Source organism: Zingiber officinale, chromosome 8B, assembly GCF_018446385.1.
Source record: "Zingiber officinale cultivar Zhangliang chromosome 8B, Zo_v1.1, whole genome shotgun sequence".
NCBI lineage: Eukaryota > Viridiplantae > Streptophyta > Magnoliopsida > Zingiberales > Zingiberaceae > Zingiber > Zingiber officinale.
In genome coordinates this window covers 61,824,732-61,834,460 of record NC_056001.1, presented here as the reverse complement: position 1 = coordinate 61,834,460, position 9,729 = coordinate 61,824,732, and positions in this window count along the sequence as shown.

Here is a 9,729-nt window from a genome sequence, read left to right as displayed (position 1 = left end):
ATTATAATCCAATTGTTTTAGGGCACTAATGCTAAAATGACACAAATACAAACACACGTTAATCTCACTATATGCCACAATATTAACCAATCATATGATACATATCCTTGTTTTTTTTTTTTGGAAAAAAAGAGCAGTGGAACTATTGGAGAAAAAGGAAGTGCTTCACACGGGTTATATATGTGCAAGATTATATTCAATCATGATATTCCAGTAAAACAAACAAGGCACTAGTTAGATGAAGCTCAAGAATGGAGTGCATTACAGAAGACACAAGGCACATGGACTTGGGTCCCCAAACTACTAGCCTTGTATAGTTTGCAGTACAAGTACAAGAGCTGTGCATGGCTCAGTGGAAAGAGATGAAGATGGACTCTAGCAATCATGCAGTTTTGCCTGGCTGTCCTAACCCAACCCTTCCCCAACAATGACAAGATGACAATTCAGAAGAAAGTTAGTAGTGTGCTTTGTGCCTTTGTGGTTGATGCATTAGCCTTAGGTTACACGAGAGCACAAGGCTTCTATGGTTCCTTCTCTTCTTGTTCAAAACCCACATAGAAAAAGATTGATAAGTAAAACTTTCACTAGTCTCACTTGAATGATGAGTGTCTTAAGATCCAGCTTGGCATATGACCATACACATCAAGCATTTGTTGTGTAGCCTATTGTAAACCAATCTAATTGAAGGGGACCATCAATGCTAACTAAGACAAAGGACATAAACTTTTGGCAGCCTCTGTTATTGAATTGCTTCCCCTATTATTATGTACGTTCCTTCTCTAGTCCTATTCATCTCCCTTTAATTGCGATGAATCTATATAATAAATAAATGTCATGGTTCTTTTCTAGTATTCCTTTTCACTATATATATAATTTTTTGGAAGAAACATTCCAAAAAAAAAAATGTCATGCTGTACTAATAAGAATAAACAAAGGCTCAGTGCAGGTTCATCAGTTCGGCAAAAGTTTTCAGTGGAAACAGAAGAATTCATGACCATCACTCTGCTTCAGAAACTAAGGTGCAGTAGAAGAAGCAGTGTTGATTAGATCATTTTCAGAGTTTGATTGAAAGGGGCATTCAGTTATTGAACATGTGAAATACTCAAAGGCTACGCTACCACAGGTGCATCGTTGTCCTTTGTTCAACCTGCTTCGTCACATTCGTTACTGTCCGAGTTGTTCGTCAATTGAGTAATCAACTGAAGCAAACTCACTACGTCAGTCTCTTGTTAGCTATCAAATATCTTATATAATTTTAATTTTTTGATAATAATACTATAACTCAATCATCAAACCCTAAAAGTAAAATTTTATTAGCATAATAAAAAATTTAAAAAATTAAAAAGAAAAAAAAGTAAAATTTTATTAGCATAACAAAAAAATTAAAAAATTAAAAAAGAAAAAAAAAATCACAATCAACGACGTGACATTTAAAGCATCCCATGCTAGGCGCCCAAAATAAAAAGAATATATATCCGCTCGTTGGAATTTCAAAAGTATAATAATAACTATTTAACATAAATTCAGAGACATTTTTATTAAACACCTTCCACCCTTTAATCATTTGATATAAGTTTACTTTACCTCTATTCATATAATATGGAAAAGAGTTATGAGAATTATTTAGGATCAATGTAATTATTTTTTAGGGTAAAAAGTCACTTTTGTTAAAATTGGTTGAGGGCCTTCCCGTTTAAATTTTTTAAAAAATATACATGTACAAATTTAATGGAACCTAAAAGTGCAATAGTAGGATTGATACAAATTCAAGACCTCTATATATAGTTATCAAGTATTTTTTTTATTAAAAAAAAGGTAGATCCGCTACCTTAGCGGCCCCCCTAGTGCCGGCCCCACGGATATGGAGGGAGGTTCATGCAGGTACACAGGCCATAGGCGCATGACGGGGTAAAGTATTTTTTTTATTAAAAGTGTTGGGCAATGATGAATCAATTGAATCACATTGAGTTGACCGTTTAATTGATTGATAGTTATTATAAAATTTTAACAAAATATGTTTAATGGTGATAAAAAATTATTTTATTTTAAAATATTTGTGAAATGCAAGGTACTCATTTGTTATGAATTTGAGATCTTTAAAGTCATTGTTCCTGTCTGGTATAGTTGTCAGATAAATTATCATAGAACAACTATGGTGGAGAGAGTTCTGGGCAATCCGATGGTGAAAAAGACTCTTAGGGTCTATAAAGACTCAGCAAGAGGTTAGAATGGAAATCAAGATGGACCTCAATGTGATGACTCCGACGCTCAACTTAGCACATAGCTTGTAGAAAAAAAAAACAATAAAGAGTCGGAGTTGGGATGCGTATGTGCTCGTACATGCATCTACCAAAGCAAGCTTCCTTATATACCTTCTCCTGGGGGACCATGAGCCCCACGTTTGAGTCATAAGGTTGCCACATAAAACCACATTTTCTTATCCATTTACCTAGACGCTCCACGCTCTCCGCTTATCTCGGTGATATGGTAAATTGCAAGTGCATAATTTCGTCGCCAAATAATAAAATATCGATCCAGAAGAACTATTGATTAAACTTTAGCTGAATTCGCAAATCAAGTTATTTAGAGGATCAAGATTGTGTGTGGTCACGAGAGCAACTGCAAAAGGTGAATCGTTCGCCCCCAACGCCCCCACCGCACCCAATCCAAGGCCATCACGAGAGAGGTAAATCATGGTAACCGAGAGGGCAAGTGGTGTGTGGTCACGAGAGCAAGATAGAGAGAGAGAGAGAGAGAGAGAGAGGTTTGAGAGAGGGCAAAGAGCAGAGGAGGTCAAGAGAAAGCAAGTATTCGAAGGGAGAAGTTGAAATTGGTGGGAACGATTCTAGGTTTGGTTTCCTATTCTCAATAGTTCTTTATGTAAGTTGACTATCATATGGTATATGATGTGAACTTTTTGGATTACACCGGCGTATCCATTCCAATTAGTCGTATACTTTTAGAGGGACAGAGCTGAGGGATTTCTTTATTAAGGAGAGCCTTGTCATATGATCCTATAACCTCCGAATTGTCTTCTCATACTATGTGGTGATGAATTGGAACCGATTGATGTGCATATATTGCATATACTTTTATTCATGCTTTAGCACACATCTACTTGTATTTCTTGAGTATGATCTATGTTATTGCACCTTTTTATCATTATTTTAGCATTATTGCTCTCTTTGTTAGAGATATACTCGTGCTTCATTATCTATTGATAGGGCACGCTTTGGAGCGAAAGTGGAGTTGAAACATGCTTTAGAGCAACCTTAGAAGAAGAGTAGAGAATGGTTGTGCCCAATGGCATGACTATGTTCCCCAGCAGAGCCCAATCATGGCATGGTTATGCCCCAGGCATGGTCATATCTCTCACGCAGGGAGAGTTGTGTCCCACAGGCATAGTTATATCTCTCACACAGGGAGAGTTGTGCCCAACTGAAGCCAAAATGGGGGTGACCTTGTGAATCCACATGACCGTGCCTTTTACCTTCATGCTCACCATAAGCCAACCAAGGTCCAGTTGTGCCCCCTTGACACTACCATGCCACTCATCTGGAAGTGGAGTTGTGCCCAGCTGAAGCTAACTAGGGGAGGCTGTATGGAATCCACATGGTCGCGCCTCTCCTATTTTGGAAAACTAGAGTGTGGTTGTGCTCGTGAGGCACAGTCATGACATGACCTAAGCAGGGGGTGTGTTCATGCCTATAAAAAGGGTGTTCTTTCCCCATTTTTGGGGAGGAAGAATTTTCCCCTCGGGGAAGACTCACCATGTCAAGATCTGCTCCTCATCTGCACTCTGATCAATCCAAAGTCATTTTCATCTTCTCCTTCATCTCATGAAGCAAAGGATTGGATCCGAAGACTCTTCAACGCATTCAATAGTCTTCTTTCTCATTTCTCTTAGATTTGAGCAAATGGTTGTAATTTCTATGTCTACGATTACGTTTAGATTCTCTTATTATGGAGTAGATCCACCTTGTTCTAGGATTAAGGGAGCAATTATGATGTATAATTAATGCTAACTCTATGGATTTATCAATGTCCTATTCAAATAACATGTTTATGCCTTGTATTTATTTGATTAAATGTGTCAATGATGTCTTTATGCTTGAATGTCATGGTTAATGGAATAAATGTATTAATTGCTCACCCCGTAGAGGAGATGCCCTAGATTGTATGATCGTGGGAGCCTCGTGATAAGGAGGTATCCCTTTAACCGGACATTTCAAGGAAGTCACCTTGAAAGGGAGAGCAATCAAACCCCTAGAACATTTTCCTTTTCTTAGTGCAATTGTTCAGAAACATTTCAATTGTTCATATAGCTCATTGTGGGAACCACTCCCTTGGGATCGATAACTTTTTATTACTGATGATGTAACTATACACTTGCGGTAGTGTAACGAGTTTTTGGCATCTTTGTAAGGGATTGTGTTTAACATTAGTGACAAACACTTGAGTTAGACTGAATATTTCTTTTCTTTTTCTATAAATATTTTTCTTACCTTTTCTTGCACTTTCATACTTTTAATTTCTGCACATTTAATTCCTGCATTTTAAGTTTGCACTCTTATTTGCAAATAATTGTCAAACATGGTTTAAAGGTCTCTAAAAGAATATGTCAGTTCTATATTTGCAAGAGAATTGAGTCCTATTATGCTACCAGATATCCCTATTTCCAATTGTTATCTTGATCCAACATTCATCTCTAAAATTCAAGAGGATCAGTTTGTAGGGTCAGATTCAAAAAATCCTTTCTTACATCTCATAGAATTCTATAGATATTGCAACACAGTAAAATATGAAAGTGTTCCTACTAATATTATTTTGCTGATGGTTTTTTCCTTTTAGCCTTAGAGACACTACAAGAATTTGGTTGAATACCCTATAACCTAGAAGTATCAAAACCTAGGATGAGATGAAGCAAAAGTTTTTGAACAAGTATTTTCCTTCAAGGAAAATAGCGTATCTGAGGAATCAAATCTTGAACTTTGAGCAGAAAGAAGCAGAGTCGTTATGTCAAGTATAGGACAGATTCTTAACTCTGTTATATCAATATCCACATCATGGAATCAAGGATTGGTTGCTTATTCGCATATTTTATATAGGGATATCTTTCTTGAACAAGACTCAGTTGGATTCAGCTACGAGAGGTTCACTGATCAACAAAAGTTTGAATGAAGCATGTGAATTGATTGACTTGTATTAATTGTAAGTACATCGGGTTAGTTTTGATGTGGTTAACCAAGTTAATTTAGGCCTTGCTGTTTTGATGTCTTGTGTTTGAGTATGCAGGAACTTAGGAACATAAAAAGTCAAGTAGAAAACATAACTAGCGAGAAGGATGGTACGGAATCGAGTTGACAAACTTGGTGCATTTGAAGAACGAGGTGTTGTGGAAGAGTACACCGGTAGACGAGAAGGACGTACATGACGTTCGAGGGATGAAAAGCGGGGAGGAAACCTGCTTGAGGAGAAGGTCAGAGTTGGGTTCATGTGAGCTCAACTTTGGATGACCAGAGCATCACTCAAGCAAGCGAGATCAAAGAAAATCAACTTCAAGGTTGATCTTGAAGACCCAAGGCACCTCACTTATGATTGAGGGCGCCTCAGGTGCTAGAGTTGCAATTGTCACATTCAATGTCTGAGGTGCCACCAAGGTGTCTAAGGCACCTCCAAGGTGAGGCACCTTGGATAAAAAGGCATGAAGGCGCCTCGAGCAAGCTCAAAGGTGCCTCAAGCAAAGGTGTGAAGGCGCCTCTAATGACATTGAAGGCGTCTCCAATCAGTCAACGTCATTGGCTGACTGTTGAAATGTGGATAAAACTTTATCTACGTTAGAGGTGCCCTGGATGGCTTTAGAGGCACCTCCAAGCGACGATAACTTTTTCCATGAGGCTATAAAAAGTCCCCTGAAGCTAGAAATTAATCATCAATCACTATATTCAATTTTCTAAGCTTTCAAAGTGTGTAAGAGGATTCTCTGCCTTCAACAAAGGAGATCTTTAATGAGCTTTCAACCACCTTAGATTAATAACCTCTCTGGTTGCAAACCAAGTAAAATTCCTTAGCCTCTTTATTTTATGTTATTTTATTTTAACTGTTTAATTAATCTAATTATCCTTGCTAAGAAAAAGCAAGAGATTTGGCTAACTTTCTTTTCAGGCTATTCACCCCCCCTCTAGTCGGCCTAACATGGACCAATAATTAGTATCAGAGTTCAATCGTTTCAGAAGGACTAATCGCTAACTAAAGCAGCAAAGAGATGGCCAGATCTAGTATTCACCCGCCAAAGTTTGAGAGGGAGTTTGTAATTTGGAAGATCAAAATAAATGTATTCTTTAAAATAGATTTTAAAATCGTTTAACTATAGCATATGGTTATGTAGCACCTAGAGATTAGCATGGAGAAGACAAAGAAAAACACCTTTGAAGCAAAAGGAGCAAAATAACTTCGTGGCGAATAACGAAACATAATTCCGTCTGCTAATCATTCTACCACTATAAGAAGTCAATCGGATTGGAGCCTACAAGTCAGCCAAAAACTCTGGGAGATGTTCCTGGAGTTGCATAAAGGAACCTTGGAGGCTAAGCTAGCGAAATGAGACCTGCTCCGAAATCAACTAACAAACCTCTAGATAGAAAAGGGTGAAACAGTAGCTCAACTTCACGCAAAAGTCAATGAACTAATCATCAGACTCAACAACCTCAAAGAAACAGTAACGAATCGAGATTCAATAAGGTTACTTTAAATGCATTCCCGAGAACACCCAAATGAGTGTCGATAGTAGACGCCTACTACATTTCCAAGGACCTCGAGGTAGGTAGCTTAGAAAATTTATTTTCTACTTTTGAATTACATGAGTCTAGATGTGCATGCATAAGAAAGAACAAGGAGCCGAACAACAATCTAGCGCTGAAAGCTAAGAAGGACGAATCGGATTGCAACACATCCCTCCACAAAGATGAAAGAGCATACATGGTAAGTAAAATTTCAAAGTTTTTTAAGTCTAACAAGTTTAACAAGTCGCAGGTCAAGAAGTTTCTTCGAGGAAAAAGAAAAATAAGGTGCTATCATTGCAATGAAGAAGGACACACAAAAGATAACTAACCGAAGCTGAAGAAAAGGGAGGAAGAGAAGGACAAAGGTCAAAGTCGATCAAAGCACAAAGAACCTTAAGGCGACTTGGGATGAGACATCATCATTTGAATCTGAGATAGAGCAATAAGCCGAACTTGTGCTAATGGTAGGTCACCAAGATGAAGAAAATGATGAAACCTCATCTGAGATGAGCATCGAGAGCATCGATGAAAGAGGACCGACTTCAGAACATAGTAGTAATAAAGGGGGATAATCTACTTTCAGATCAGACATAATAAGTGAGGTATGTCTTCTACCTCTTGATCAACTATATTAAGGTATTAAGTTAATGACTAAATCTTTTTGCAAGTTAAGATATAAATATGTTAAATTTAAAAAGACAATACAGAATTAAAAACTATCTTAGCTAAAACATATTCATTAGAAGATTTTGATAGAGTTAAAAATGGAAATGTAAAATTATAAGAACAAATAGAATTCTTGAAGAAGTCTGCATGCACAAATTTGTTTATTCCAAATTTTAAAAATTTAGAGGACTAATTGATATATTAGGAATCATATAGGGCAAATTACAAAAGTACCTAGAAGTAATATTCATTTAAAATACTTGATAAATCCAATAGGTAGAAATTTATGCTTGATTCTAAATCATGTTTAGCCCATTAAAATTAATTTCATATACTTAGATTTATTTTTCTTGAATTATTAACATGTTGGGTAAAATCAATTGTCTTGTATATATTTTATTCATTTTTTTGCCTAAATGTTTTTTTCTATGAAAATTAAAATTAATTGCTAATAGAAAATTTTTCAAAATTTTTTTACCTATATATTATTTTTTATAAATTTTCTAACAAAAATTAATTTTTAAAATTAAAACTAATTAGAAAATTAATTTTTGAAAATTTTATTTTTTTTGTAATAATGAATTAGGTTTTCTATTAGAATAAAAATTTTTGAGATTTTTTTAAAAAATTATCTGATTTTTTTATGAATTTTTAATCAAAAAATATAATTTAAAATTTAAAATATTTTCGATGATAAATTTTGAAAATCCTGATTTTTTGGATAAGGAATGTTATATTTTGAACGTTGATAAAAATCAAAAAGATTTTTTGAATTAGAAATCTATTTTTAAATATTTAAATTTAAAAATAATTATTTCTGTTCAAAAATTTATTATGGTTCAAATAACAATATTTTATTAGTTATTTTTTATGTTTCTAATACTTATTTTTGTCATTTACAAAAATTTTTAGAAATTTTTAAAACTCAAAAATTATTTTTGGTAAAATTGAAGTTTAATTGATAAAAATTATTTCTTTTGAAAATTAATTTTGATAAAACGTTATTTTTAAAACTCAAAAAATATTTGTAAATTATTTTTGGTAAAATTGAAGTTTAATTGATAAAAATTATTTCTTTTGAAAATTAATTTTGATAAAACGTTATATTCCTAAAAATTCTTTTAAAAAACCCCAAGATTATTTGTCAATATTTTTTAACTTATTTTTCATATTTTTACTAATACTTTTTGATGTGATCAAGGGGAAAGAGAGAATAAGTTAAGGGGAGGTAGTAATTGCAAAATTTTACTTGTACAAATTACAAAATTATTTATTTTACTTGTTGCCAAATTTAAAACATAAATTGTTTGTTTATCCTAACTTAACTTGGGTTGATATACATCAAAAAGAAGAAAATGATAAGTACTCCGGGATAATTTTGATGTGGTCAACTAAGTTAAGTTATGTCATACGATTTTGATATCTTGTGTCTCAGTGTGCAGGAACACTAGAAGTCGAGCGGAAGATGCGGCTAGAGAGAATGATGACACGGTAAGCGAGTCGATGGGCTTGGTGCATCCGAGAGATGAGGTGCTAAAGAAGAATACACTGGTGGACGATAAGAACATATGCGATGTTCGAGGGATGAGAAGCCGGAGAGGAAGCTTGCTTGAGGAGAAGGTCGGATTTCGATTCGAGTAAGCTCAACTCCGGATGACCAGAGTATCACCCAAGTGAGCGAGATCAAAGATCAACTTGAAGGTTGATCTTGAAAACCCGAGGTGCCTCACTTGTGATTGAGGGTGCCTCGGGTGCCAGAGTTGCATGTCGCATTCAGTGTTTAAGGTGCCTCTAAGGTCTGCGAGGCACCTCGAATGAAAAGGCATGAAGGCGCCTCAAGCAAGCTCAAAGGATCCTCAAGTAGAGATGCTGAGGCACGTTTAATCAGTCAAAGAAGTTAGATAACCATTGGAACCTAGATAAAACTTTATACATGTTGGAGGTGCCCTAGATGGCTTTGGAGGCACCTCCAACCAATGGTAACTTTTTCCAAAAGCCTATAAAATGTCCCATGGAGGTAAGAATTAATCATCAATCATTGTATTCAATTTTCTAACTATTTTAAAGCTTTCAAAATGTGTAAGAGGCTTCTTCGCCTTTAACGAAGGAGATCTTTAGTGAGCTTTCAATCACCTTGGATTAGCAACCTCCCCAGTTGCAAACTAAGTAAAATTCCTGAGCCTCTTTATTTTATGTTGTTTATTTTAACTATTTAATTAATTTAATTATCCTTGCTAAGCAAAAGAAAGATATTTGGTTAACTTTCTTTTTAGGCTATTCA